At 38.2% G+C, this 15171-nt stretch overlaps 1 pseudogene; it reads right to left on the reverse strand.

The window, feature by feature from the left end:
* The window catches only part of LOC148161804 (putative phospholipid-transporting ATPase IIB), a 377807-nt pseudogene that overhangs the window by 156350 nt on the left and 206286 nt on the right, over positions 1-15171 (reverse strand).

The raw sequence follows: 15171 nt of genomic DNA on the forward strand, positions 1-15171 counted from the left end.
GTGCCCCACGCAAACCCTTCACCAATGACACTTCCAACCCTTGGAGCGGCTCTCTGCCGTGGTGCTGCCAGCAGGATTCTAGGCGCCTCCACAGAAACCAAGTCACTTTCCCAAGGCTCCAAAAGACGGAGCGCTATGAAATGACTTCTGAATCATCTACTGTATCAAGAGAAGACTTACCCAGGAGACCTTTGTCTGATTACATGTACTTTGAAAGATATATCTAAATACATAAATAAATTTTGTTATGCATTACTTGCCAAAGGACCTACCACAAGGAGAATATTTTACAAACTGGTTTCAACTAAAAAGGAGAATAGGGAAATTTGTAGTGGATGTTAATTTACAGTTAAACAGTTTTTCAAACTTGATTTTTTTTCCTCTTAAAATATATGCATGTTTATACATGTGTGTGTATGTGCTTATGTGTGTTCTGATTCAAAAGTAACCGCATACAGATCGGATTCTAGATTCTCTCGGACACATACTTTGAGATGTCAGTGCCAACAGCTCTGCTCTAGGTTTGCTTTCTAACATAGAAAATAAGAAGGGAGAATCTCTAGAGACTCTTATATTTCAAACATTCTGTTTCTAAAAGTGAAAGTAATACCTAGGTTCTGTAAACTTATTAAACACTGGAAGCAATACAGTTGTCTTTCTTTAAAGAAAAAAGGACATCTTCATGTTAAATAATTATATGCTGCTTTAAAAATTTAGGGGCAGGGCGCCTGGGTGGCTCAGTTGGTTGGGCGACTGCCTTCGGCTCAGGTCATGATCCTGGAGTCCCGGGATCGAGTCCCACATCGGCCTCCCTGCTCGGCGGGGAGTCTGCTTCTCCTTCTGACCCTCTTCCCTCTCGTGCTCTCTGTCTCTCATTCTCTCTCTCTCAAATAAATAAATAAAATCTTAAAAAAAAATTCTTTAAAAAATTTAGGGGCAATAGACATATTACTTAATTTCGAGTAAGTTCACATTACTAACTTCGCAGTAACTGACAGAATTTAAAAAGAGAGAATGAACTGTAGCAAAATCAGAAGTATGGCCAACTTGCCATGTCTTACACACACCATATCTAATCATGTTTAACAGCAAGCACTAGCTACAACTGAGGCCAGTGAAGGCTCAGCAAAAATGAATTATTAAATTGGTCTGCTTATATCCCGTTACAGACTTCTTATGAATACTTGATTTTATTTTGTATAACTGACAAGAGCTGACAGGAAAGGACAGGTTTAATGACAATCAAATGAAGATCAACTAGACTAGGTGTCCCACAGGAGAGCTGCCTCAAGTGGTGATAAAGTAACTGATGGGACATGACGAGACTGAGCACCGTAGTCTGTCATATACGGTGGTAAGTTATCCTGTAATATTAGTAGACTGTCTGCAACAGCTCATGAATCCAATAGCTCTGAAAGAGATGGGTACAGTATATGCCCAACAAAAGAAAAATAGACATTGACTTCGCATATTTAATACCAGATCGTTTGCCATTAAACTTAATTTCTAAATCATTTATATGACTCAATGACGGCATGAAATTTTTAAGCTGGTGGGCAGATGAATAGCAGCAGAGAGAGAGTGTGGATGAGTACAGTGTCATTTACCTACCCCTGCCCCACTAACAGGTGAGGCCGAGCTATTGTAGTAGGTCCCAAACACTTAACCTATAAGGTCATCACTGAGGAGACAAGTGAAAAAGATATTGGCATTTATAAGAGATTGGTGAAAATTAGTGCTAAAGCATTAATTTCTCTTAATAGACTAAAAGAACTGTGTGCATTCAGGAGATATTTGATCTGAATTAAGAAACTGATGAAGCAACTGATTAATTGGAATTTAAGCCATCAGTCCCCAGATCCATCAACAGCTTCATCTGCATTCTAAACAATTAGATGCCGGCCCCACAGAAAGCCCTGTGTTAATACACAGTCAATAGGACACCACAAAAAGACTCCCTGAGCTGCAACTGTCCAAGCTCCGACACACCACACAGATTTAAGACTTTTATACTGGCTAGGGTTTGAAGATTTTTATTTTAGTAGACAATGCACTATCAGATTCTTCTGAACTGAAACTGAAAAGTAATAATATCAAGAGTATTGATACACAAAAAATTCTGAGTATGTGTACTTTTGAAAATGAGACAATTAAAAAACGTAATCACTTAAAGTCACAGAAACAGAATTTCCAAAGCTAAGAATTACTGACTTAAAGCAGTATCATGACACACATTTTATCCAGCTGTGAAGCTATTTGGTCCATTTCAGAAGAAAAACAGCATGAAATAGCAATCTCACATTTTAATACCTGTATATCTACAATCAGTGAATTTTAACCATTTAAATTTAATAGAAAAAAATAAAGAAACCGAGAACTGTAAGCTTAGGGGGTGCCTGGGCGGCTCAGTCAGTTAAGCGTCTGCCTTCGGCTCAGGTCATGATCCCACCATCCTGGGATCGAGTCCTGAGTCAGGCTCCCTGCTCGGCGGAGAAGCCTGCTTCTCCCTCTCCCTAAGATGCTCCCAACTGCTTGTGCTCTGTCAAGTAAATAAAAATCTTTCAAAAAAATTAAAAAAAAAGATTCTCAAAGAGATCCAGGACCTACAAAATATTAAGTATCATTATACTACAACATGTCCCTATAACATGAAACCCAAGGGAAAACTAGAGGGAAAGAAAATGTTTTTAAAACGTCATCAGTTTAGGGCACCTGGGTGGCTCAGTTAGTTAAGCGTCTGCCTTCAGCTCAGGTCGTGATCCCGGGGTCCCGGGATCGAGCTCCACATCAGGCTCCCCCTGCACGGTGGGGAGCCTGCTTCTCCATCCCCCTCTGCCCACCACTCCCCCTGCTTATGCTTGCTCTCTCTCTCTCTCTCCATCAAATAAATACATAAAATCTCTTAAAAAACAAGCCATCAGTTTAGATATGTTATTTATCCAAAGCTAACATAATATAGAGTATCTCATTTGCCTAATGCTCTAATATTCTATCTATGTTTCGCTGGCTATAAGTCATTCAGAGGCTGAAGAACTGAAACTGCTGTTAGTCACACGATCTTCAACAAGGCATTCATATTGTTCAGCCCTCAGACTCCTCCTCTAGAAAATGGACAGTTCTCATCATCTTCCAGTTTTAAAGTGCTGGATTTCCTTCATCTTTTATCCCCTAGTGAAACCTGTATTTCCTTTAATTTTAATTATCTAAAAAACATTTCCATATTTAGGATAATGTTCTTAATCTCATATATATTTCTACCACAATCATTAGAAGGGCCATTAATATGAAAGCATTTCTCAAATGCAAAGGTTTTTCTATTCATGATATTGAATACATTTAGAAACAAAGACAAACATCATAAACAATAGGTGATGTAAACAGGGATGGCAATGTGAAAATCTCTGAAAATCCATTTCTCCAGAACTATAATGAAAACAACAGTAAAAATCATCCAAAGCAACTTTTTCAAACTCTGCAGAATAATCCAAGCCTTGCAACAACCCCAGGTGCATTGACTCGAGACACATGGCTACATGGAGCTACAGAAGAGGTGAAGACCAGGCCTGGAAGCGGCCAGCTAGCCTCCTTTGGCCAGCCCTCAGAGCAAAGCCCCATCTCACTGGACAGGAAAGGGAGTCCAGCTGTATTTCTGAGAAGAAAGGAAATGGACTGGAAGAGAGGAGCTCTCTAGTCTGCTCCACAGGAAGAACAAAACCTCCCGTTGAGTAACACACAATAAAGTAAATGTATCAAGTGTACCTGATGATTAGGTGTAGCTGAACTCTTCTGTTAATGGCAGCCTTGTCTTACAATGCAAATAACCATAACTACAGTTGAAAAAACATTCCCCCCCCCTCAGAATACCCCTTTAAAAAAATGCTGTTTACATATGGAGAAAAAACTAAATTAACAACTCTAGCGCCTGGCTGACTCAGCTGGAAGACCATGCGACTCTTGATTTCAGGGTCATGAGTTTGAGCCCCATATTGGGTGTAGAGAATATTTAAAAATTTTTTAAAAAAAATTAATTAACAACTCTACAATTTAACTTTGTCCTTTCTAGAGTTTTCACCACACTACCAATAATACATATGCTGAGCTTCCAAAAAAATAAATAAATAATATGCTGAGCTTCCTATAAAAATACTGTCCATTCGGCAGGGATGTCCACTATCACCACTGCTATTCAACACAGTATTAGAAGTCCTAGCCACAGCAATCAGACAACAAAAAGAAATCAAAGGCATCCAAACCGGCAAAGAAGAAGTCAAACTCTCACTGTTTGCAGACGATAAGATACTTTATGTAGAAAACCCAAAAGACTCCACCCCAAAACTGCTAGAACTCATACAGGAATTCAGTAAAGTGGCAGGATATAAAATCAATGCACAGAGATCAGTGGCATTCCTATACACCAACAACAAGACAGAAGAGAGAGAAATTAAGGAGTCGATCCCATTTACATTGCCCCCAAAACCATAAGATGCCTAGGAATAAATCTAACCAAAGAGGCAAAGGATCTGTATTCAGAAAACTATAAAATACTCAAGAAAGAAATTGAGGAAGACACAAAGAAATGGAAAAACGTTCCATGCTCATGGATTGGAAAAACAAATATTGTGAAGATGTCAATGGTACCTAGAGCAATCTACACATGCAATGCAATCCCCATCAAAATACCATCCACTTTTTTCAAAGAAATGGAACAAATAATCCTAAAATTTGTATGGAACCAGAAGAGACCCCGAATAGCCAGAGGAATGCTGAAAAAGAAAAGCAAAGCTGGCAGCATCACAATTCCGGACTTCCAGCTCTATTACAAAGCTGTCATCATCAAGACAGTACGGTACTGGCACAACAACAGACACATAGATCAATGGAACAGAATCGAGAGTCCAGAAATGGACCCTCTACTCTATGGTCAGCTAATCTTTGACAAAGCAGGAAAGAATGTCCAATGGAAAAAAGACAGTCTCTTCAACAAATGGTGTTGGGAAAATTGGACAGCCACATGCAGAAGAATGAAACTGGACCATTTCCTTACACCACTCACAAAAACAGACTCCAAATGGCTGAAAGACCTAAATGGGAGACAGGAGTCTATCAAAATCCTAAAGGAGAACACAGGCAGCAACCTCTTCGACCTCAGCCGCAGCAACTTCTTCCTAGAAACATCGCCAAAGGCAAGGGAAGCAAGGGCAAAAATGAACTATTGGGATTTCATCAAGATAAAAAGCTTTCGCACAGCAAAAGAAACAGTCCATAAAACCAAAAGACAACCGACAGAATGGGAGAAGATATTTGCAAATGACATATCAGATAAAGGGCTAGTATCCAAAATCTATAAAGAACAGATCAAACTCAATACCCAAAGAACAAATAATCCAATCAAGAAATGGGCAGAAGACACGAACAGACATTTTTCCAAAGAAGACATCCAAATGGCCAACAGACACATGAAAAAGTGCTCAACATCGCTTGGCATCAGGGAAATCCAAATCAAAACCTCAGTGAGATACCACCTCACACCAGTCAGAATAGCTAAAATTAACAAGTCAGGAAATGACAGATGTTGGCGGGGATGCGGACAAAGGGGAACCCTCCTACACCGTTGGTGGGAATGTAAGCTGGTGCAACCCCTCTGGAAAACAGTGTGGAGGTTCCTCAAACAGTTGAAAATAGAGCTACCATACGATCCAGCAATTGCACTACTGGGTATTTATCACAAAGATACAAATGTAGGTATCCGAAGTGGTATGTGCACCCCAACGTTTATAGCAGCAATGTCCACAATAGCCAAACTGTGGAAAGAGCCAAGATGTCCATCGACAGATGAATGGATAAAGAAGATGTGGTTCATATATACAATGGAATATTATGCAGCCATCAAAAGGAATGAGATCTTGCCATCTGCAATGACGTGGATGGAACTGGAGGGTGTTATGCTGAGCGAAATAAGTCAATCAGAGAAAGACAGGTATCATATGACCTCACTGATACGAGGAATTCTTTATCTCAGGAAACAAACTGAGGGTTGCTGGAGGGGGGTTGGGGTGGGAGGGATGGGGTGGCTGGGTGATGGACATTGGGGAGGGTATGTGCTATGGTGAGCGCTGTGAATTGTGCAAGACTGTTGAATCACAGAACTGTACTTCTGAAACAAATAATGCAATATATGTTAAGAAAAAAAAAAAAAGAAGGAGATAGCAGGAGGGAAAGAATGAAGGGGGCGAACTGGAGGGGGAGACGAACCATGAGAGACGATGGACTCTGAAAAACAAACTGAGGGTTCTAGAGGGGAGGGCGGTGGGGGGATGGGTCAGCCTGGTGATGGGTATTAAAGAGGGCACATTCTGCGTGGAGCACTGGGTGTTATGCACAAACAATGAATCATGGAACACTACATCAAAAACTAATGATGTAATGTATGGTGATTAACAAAACAATAAAAAAATTTAAAGAGAAAAAAATACTATTTATTTCACAGTCAGAAATGCAAGGCAGAAGGAACTTGGGTATTACCTGATAAACTTCTCATCATTTTAGACATTAAGAAAATGGGTGACCATGTGTCTAGGTCATATAATTAAAAATTGGCCAAAGCAGACTAGATTTTGGGTTTCCTGACTTCCAACACACAGTTCTTCTCCTTGACCACATGAGGCTTCCGTCTCATTTCCCCTTTTCCACCTTCCCCTCACTGGTGAGAGCTCAGGTCATATAAATATCATTTATCCTGCGAAGCCCACTTCAACTCACCTACACAAACTGTCTGCTTCCTCTTCTGTTCCCCCACCCATCTTATCCCCCTTTGTATCCCAAGAGACAAGTAGTGCCTGGCACATAGTAGGTGGTAAATAAACGTTTGCTGAATTAATAAAACTGCAAATACAGAATAGCAATCAAATTTCAAGCAACATCATCTAAGTACTTCGCTATCAATATAGCTTTGAACAAAAGCACTCATTTGATATAAAGGTTGTGATAGGATTATATTTTTTAAAACAAACATATACACTAAAGATTTTCATTTTAAATATCAACAGTTAAATGTGATTTAGAATTAATGAATTCAATGTATTATCATTCGAAGAAAACTTTTTATAAGAATAAATTTAACTTTTACCTTTCAAAATGAAAATTAAACTGCTAAAATACTAAATGATCAGCCATTTAAATACAAATATAAATACCTGCTTTTTCTGAAGTCCTAAGAAATACCATGTCCGATGGAGTTCTTTGATTCTGCAGAGAGTAATATAAAACACTAATTATCTATATGCAAGTTTATAAAGTAATACCATTCTATTACAAAGTAGAAATAGCTAGTAAAAACAACTAAAAAAAGTTATAATTAAAATTTATACTGAAGCAATTAACATTAATAATTTGTTTTAACAATTTGTATAATTTATATTTAAATTCATCTTGTAGTTGGACATTTTAACGATTCTTTCCCGTTAACAAACCATGAAAACAGCATTTATGATGACTTGAAAACGTCTCCATTTCTGAAAAATGTTAAATATTGCCTTTTCTGTGGCCTCTTTGTTAACTGAACTCATACATACAATATAGCAGTTTTTGCCCTATAATAAATTATGTCCTCCCTAGTAGACTAACCCTGGAGAGTGAGAATAGGATTCTTCCAAAGCCTAACACAAAACAAACCACATCATAAATAAAACACTTACTGAATGTTGAATAAATGAATAAATGTACAACTGAGCAGACAAAAAAGTCAACCCTATAAATTTGAGAGATATTCTTTTATAAAGCAGAAAAGGACAAAAACTCAAAGGGACTTACAGCATATAAACTTAGACAAGTATTTGCTATTCGTGCATTTATTTAATCATTACTAATAATTTTGTCAATTGGAAAAGCTGTATCAAACTAAAGGAAAAATATATAATAAGAACACAATTTCATGAAGTACTTATATTTTTTGAGACTTAAGTAAAGATTTACCCACACATGAAAAAGAAATGGATTACCTGTCAGTAAGCAAGCAATAAAAACAAATATAAGTCGTTAAAGATGAAAACGATATGTTGTGGGATAAAGCTACCTTTTTCTAACATGAATAAAGAAAGGTCAATTATTAAGATCTAAAGAACTCTTAGGTCAAAAAAGAAATCACAACGGAAATTAGAAAATATTTTTAACTGAATGATAATAAAAACTCAACGCAGCAACGTGTGTGAAACCATTCTGCCAGAGCCAAAAGAAAATGTTAAGAGGAAAATATTCACAATTCAATGCATACAATATATAAAGGAAGCTAAAAATACGAGCTAAATATCCACTTGAAAGCAGGGGCAGGGGGAGCCAATGAACCCCAAAGAAAGTACAAGGATGTAAGCAAATATAAACACAGAAATTAATGACCTAGAAAACAAGTATATAAATAGAAGTAATGACAAGCAAGAAAGTATTTTTTAAATACGCCCATTTCAGCGATAAGAAAAACTAAGGTGAGACTATAACTAACAAAAGGCAAGTTCTCTAAACGAAAACTATCAAACATTATTGAAAGAAGTTAAAAAAAACCTAAACACACAGAATACATCATCCTCCAAAATCAGAATCTAAAGATGTCATGTGCCCATCAACTGGTAATATGTATTTAACACAAACCCAATCAAAATCGTAACATGTTTTTTGAGAGGAATTGACAAGGTATTCCTAATATTTAGAGGGAAATGCCAAGGCCAAGAATGAACAAGACAAATGTGAGAAACGTGGAAGGTGGATTCTACAATATAACAAAACTAAAGTATTAAAGTAGAGCAATTAAGACAAGATGGTATTCCTCTAAGATAGATAATTCTACCAATGGGAACACAGAGACTCCAGAAGGGAGGCCCACATAAGAATGGACACTAGATTAATGAGAAAGGTGCTCCTGCAGACCAACGAGGACACTGTGGTCTTCTCAATAAACAGTACTGAGAAACTAATTTATTAGGTATCTATAGGAGATGACAGGAGCTAATAAATACTAAAGCTCTATATCAATCAAAACATAAGAATATATTCCAAATGACTTCTGCTTCTAAATGTCAAAGTCAAAACTATAAAGCCCTAAAAGATATTACAGATATTTTCACAACTTTTTGACAGAGAGTAATTTCTTCCCCACCAACCCTAACAAGATTCCTCCTACTCCACAAACAAACATTTAAAAAACAAAACAAAAATCCCCAACTAACTCCAAATGAAAAGATTAATAAAGTGGACTTAATCAAAACTAGGAACATCTCTTCAACAAAGCACACCAGGGAGGAAAAAATAATTGCAACATATAACTAATAAGAAACTCCCAGCCAGAATACACAATGGCCCATAAACAGTTAAGAAAAGAAGGGATAACTTAGAAGAAAAATGGCAAGGGATTTTAACAGGCTCTTCCCAAATAAGAAAGATTCCCCAAATCCTATGAAAAGGTGTCCAACTTATTTTTCAAGAAAATGCATGTGAAAACCACAACTACTACATAAATATTGGAAATGCTAAATTAAAAAGGCTGACAATGCCAAGTGTCAGCAAACATGTGAAGCAACAGGAACTCTTCCACACGCTCATTACAGTATAATTGGATACATTACCTTGCAAAAGCATTTGCAGTATCTACTGAAGTGGAACATCGCACAATCCAAAACCCAACAATTCCACTCTTTAGGTATATAAACACGAGCAATGTGTGCCAACTGAGTCAAGTATGACATGGAATTATCATTTCTAATAGGCAAGACTAATAAGCTACCCAAATATCCAGCAACAGTAGAATGGATAAAAGACATACTACGTAACAACAAAATGAATGAATTACGGCTACCCACAACAAAATGGGAGAATCTCACCAACAGTACCGGGTCCAAAAAAAAAAAAAAAAGACCACTCACCTAAATATACCCCTCTACCCCATGGAGTTTTCTAGGCACCCATGTTGAAAAGCAATTAACCACAAATTTAAGGCTTTGTTTCTGAACTTTCAATTCTGAATTTTTGCGAGTTCTATGCTGTCTAGATTATTCTAACGTTGAATAAAGTTTTGAAATGGAAAAGTGTGAATACTAAAATTTTATTAATCTTTTTCAAAACTGTTTTTCACTATTCTGGGTCCCTTGTGTTTCCATATAATTTTAAAATCAGCTTGTCAATTTCTGCAAAAAAGTCAGCTGGGATGTTGAGAGGGATAGCACAGAATATGTAGATCAATTTGGGGAGTACTGCCATTTTAACAATATTAATACTTCTAATCCATGATATCTAGGATGTCTTTCCATTTACTTAGGTCTCCTTTAGTATATTTTGACACTGCTTTGTAGTTTTCAAAGTACAAGTGTTGCACTTTTGTTGCTCATTCTTAACAATTATTTTATTTATAAGTATTTTATTCTTTTTAACGTTATCATAATGGAATTTTTTTCTTAAAAAAATCACTTGAGCCTTTGGGTGTGTCTATTTCTGGGTTCTCCACACCATTCCACTGATCTTTATTTCTTACACACTGTGTTGGTAAATAAAGCTAGGTAGTATGCCTTAACATCAGGAAGTGACCCTTCTCACTCTATTCTCCTTATGAAGGCCGTTTTCGCCATTTTAGCCTTGACAAATTAGTTGTAGAATAAGCTTATTGTGTCTAAAAAAGTAAAAACAAAAAACAAAACTTCGGGGCACCTGGGTGGCTCAGTTGTTAAGCATCTGCCTTCGGCTCAGGTCATGCTCTCAGGGTCCTGGGATGGAGCCCCGCGTCAGGCTCCCTGCTCCATGGGGAGCCTGCTTCTCCCTCTCCCACTCCCCCTGCTTGTGTTCCCTCTCTCGCTGTCTCTCTCTCTCTCTGTCAAATAAATAAATAAAATCTCTTAAAAAAAAAAAACCTCGCTGAGATTTTAATGGGAACTGTATTAAACCTATATTCAATTTTAGGAAAACTGGAATTTTATAGTGTCTTTGATTACTTTCACGAACACAGTTATTTTCAGCATACCTAAGATTTTGTTTTCATTAGTACTGCCTATAAGAGTACTTCATTTTTAATTTCAGTTTCCACATGTTGGAAATGGGATTGGTATTTGAGTGGTGATCTTATAATTGGCCACTTCGCTGAACCTATTCATTATCATTAGTTCCAGGTTTTTCATCAGTTCCTTGGGATTGTCTATATACACAATCATGTCGTCTGCAAATGGGGACATTTTTAGTTCTTCCTTTCCAATCTGAATTCCTTTAATTTCCTTTACTTGCCTTATTCTATGTAGCTAGAAATGTCAGTTAAATAACAGTGCTTAAGAACAAACATCCTTGACTTACTCCCAGTCTGAAAGGAGAGGCATTCAGAATTTCACTGTGAAGTATGATGTTGGCTCTATGTTTTTACAGATGCCCTTTAAATATAATTAAGGTAATTACCATCTAATCCAAGCTGTGGATAGTTTTTATCATGAATGGGTGTTGGATGTAGTCACATGTTGATATGATCCTATAATTTTCTTTTAACCTGTTCATAGAGTGGATTACACTGAGTGATTTTAGAATGTCGGAATGGGCCTTAAGTACCTGGAATAACCTCCACATCATCATGATGTCGAATTTTCTATCTATATTGCGGATATCAACAGGCAATTATTTTCTTAAAGAATTTTTTTTGTGTCTCTATTCACAAGGGATATTTGTTTTCTCTTGTTGTGCTGTCTTTCTCTTGTGCTGACAGGAGGATAGTAACTGGACTCCTAACACGAGCCTGGGCAGTGTTCCATCCTCAACTATATTCTGGAAACTACTGTGTAAAAATGACACTAGTCTTCTTTAAGAGTCTCAAGGAATTCTTCATTGAAAACATCTGGACCTAGATATTTCCTTCCTGGAGATTTTAAATTGCTAACTCCATTTCCTTACTGTTTGTAGAAGCATTCATACGATCAGTTTAATTCTGACCGAGTTTGGATAGTCTGTGGTTTGGGAAGAATCGGTCCATCTCATCTAAGCTGGGGTACAGCTGTCGGTGGCGTATTCCGCAATGACCCTTTCAATGGCTCGGGACCAGCAGTAATGTTCCCTCTGTCATCCCTGAGATTGGTGAATGCTTTTGCTTTCACTGATTTACTATCTTGTCTTCCTATTCTCTGTTTCACTGATCTGCTCTGATATTTATTTCCTTTCTTCTGCATGCATTGGTTTAATTCTGCTCTTCTTCTTCTAGTTTCCTGAGTGAGGAACTTGGATTATTAATTTGAGATCTTGAGTCGGCACTGACTGCTATGAAATTCCCTCTCAGCACTGCTTCTCCCTCTCCCTCTGCCCCTCCCCACCTCAGGCTCACTCTTTCGCTCTCAAATAAATGGATAAAATCTTTAAAAAAAAAAAAAAGAAAGAAATATGCAACCACTGGGGGGAACTGGGTGAAGGATAAGCAGGACCCCTCTATACTAAGTTTGCAATTTCCTGTAAAGCTATAATTATTTCAAAAGAAAAGGTTTTTTTTTTTTTTAAGATTTTATTTACTGAGAGAGAGGGGGGAGTGAGAGAGCAGGAGCAGGGGAGAGGGGCACGGGGAGAGGGAGAAGCAGGCTCCTGATGTGGGACTTGATCCCAGAACCCTGGGATCATGACATGAGCTGAAAGGAGATGCTTAACCAACCGAGCCACCCAGGCGCCCCCAGAAAAGTTTTTTTTTTTAAATAAAACAAAGTAAAAGGATGAAAATTATATACCATGCAAATACTAATCAAAGACAGCTGGGAGAGAGAGAGAGAGCAAAAGAGAGAGACAAACCAAGAAACAAGTCTTAATAACAGAGGACAGACTGACGCTCACCAGAGGGAGGTGGGTGGGGGAGGGACACAGGTGAAGGGGATGAAGGAGGGCACTTGTGTTAAGCACAGGGTGACGTATGGAAACCTGAAGCTGATATAACGCCGCATGTCAACTAACTGGAATTAAAATAAAGAAATAAAAATAAAGAAAGCTGGTATCATTTTATTGAAGATAGAATTATGAGCCCACAGAGAAGAAATATTATCAGATAAAGATCAATCCAACAGTAAGTTAGTAACCCTACACTCGCATCATCTAATAACATACTCTAAAATATATAAAGCAAAACTGACATAATTTAAAGCAGTAGACACATCCTCAAAGATGTTGAGACTCACACAAGTTTCTCAGTAACTGATAAGTAAACTTCGAATATGAATACAGAAGATTCAAACAAGACTATTAACAAATTAATCAAATAAATGGATTTGAATTTAATTAAAAGAGAACATTCATGATTTCAGAATAAAGCTTATCCCTGCTAATTTTGAAAATTAATCTGATTTATTCCCACTTGGATTTCTAATGCTTCTGAAACAAATCTTTCAGAAAATGAATAGTGTATGGTTCCTTTTCAGTGACCTAACTACAGGAAATGATTGAGTGGCTTTCACAAATAATTCTTCATTTAATGCTACATGTTTATTTGCATGCTTTTTCTTATAAATATTATTCAACTAACAGGTTAAATCCCACTCCCAGGAGTAGGCCAGGAGCTAAGCAAGACAGACATCACTGTAAGAAGAACTGAGTGTGCAGCCTGAGAGGAACTGAGCCTCCTCACTTGTATTGATAAAGGCTGCTGACTCGGGAGCTTGGGCATTAGAACTGGTTATGAAGATAAATTGTAGCATCCCAGTTCCCTGGGATCTTCAAAACACACACGCGCGCGCGCACACACACACACACACACACACATCCAGAGGCAGCAGGCTGGGTAAGTTTTGAGATCCCAGACTTTAACTTTTTTTTTTTTCAATGTGATCAGTATAACTTTTCTTTCTTTCTTTCTTTTTTTTAATTAACATATAATGTATTATTTGTTTCAGAGGTATAGGTCTGTGATTCAACAGTCTTGCACAATTCACAGCGCTCACCATAGCACATACCTCCCTCCCCAATGTCCATCACCCAGCCACCCCATCCCTCCCACCCCCCACCACTCCAGCAACGCTCCGTTTGTTTCCTGAGGTTAAGAGTCTCTTACGGTTTGTCTCCCTCTCTGGTTTCGTCTTGTTTCATTTTTCCCTCCCTTCCCCTATGATTCTCTGCCAGACTTTAACTTTTAAAACAACCAAATGAACAAATCAATCCTCATATTCTTTTTAAAGATTGATTTATTTATTTGAGAGAGCGAGTAGGGGGAGGGGCAGAGGGAGAGAGAGAGAGGAACCTCAAGCAGACTCCCCACTGAGCATGGAGCCCGACATGGGGCTCCATCCCACCACCCTGAGATCATGACCTGAGCCAAAATCAGGAGGAGTCAGACGCTTAACCGACTGAGCCACCCAGGTGCCCCATCAAACCCCATATCGTAACGATACAGTGACAGGACAGAAAGTGAAGAGAGTACCAACTGCCCTGTGAATGTAGACAGTGTGGACGGTATGTATCATTTAGCCCAAACACTTACTCTGTCCTCAGTCCACACGAAATTGTTATTTTTTGCATTGCAACCGTGCCTCTATGGTCTCTGGATGATGTAAGACAATATACCATGGCCAGCGTAATGCAACACAACACTGCACAGCACGTGAAGCAACATGAAGTCACACGACACTAAACAGGACAGTGTCTCCAGCCAGACCTCTGCTTCTGTGCTCCCCAAGCTCCCCCCGGACAGACAGCCCAGGCGCGGGTACAGCCAGACATTGCACATCGAGGCTTCCACCGATGCTGCTTTATGTTGGAAAAATCACAATAACGAAACAACCTTAGGCTGCATAATAGAGATGTACAATTTTGATAATGGGAGTAATAAACATTAGAGGCAGGCAAACAAATGAGTACAAAAATGTTTTTCCAGATCAGCAGTTTTCAGTGCCCACAATAAACATTTATCAAGACAGTCAATGAAAATGAAAACACCTACATCTCCTTAGAATACCAAAGCATATTCCGGGAGCATCTGAATTCATAAATTGTGGGATGAATGTTTTCAACAGGCTGGCCTAATATAATTCACAGAGATATTATTTCTTGCCCGAAGAGCACTCTCTTGCACTGTGCATTATAGGAATGTCAGGTTGGATTTATATGAAGGAGGATTTCTCTTGGAGGCATTATTGATGGCAAATGGAAGATTCACCAGACATTGGAAATCGGAAGTATTTCTGAAAAACCCCTTTT

Source organism: Eumetopias jubatus, unplaced genomic scaffold (genome assembly GCF_037043125.1).
Source record: "Eumetopias jubatus isolate StellerSeaLion01/CBP00866 unplaced genomic scaffold, mEumJub1_p1.0 scaffold_55, whole genome shotgun sequence".
In the NCBI taxonomy this organism is placed as follows: Eukaryota; Metazoa; Chordata; class Mammalia; order Carnivora; family Otariidae; genus Eumetopias; species Eumetopias jubatus.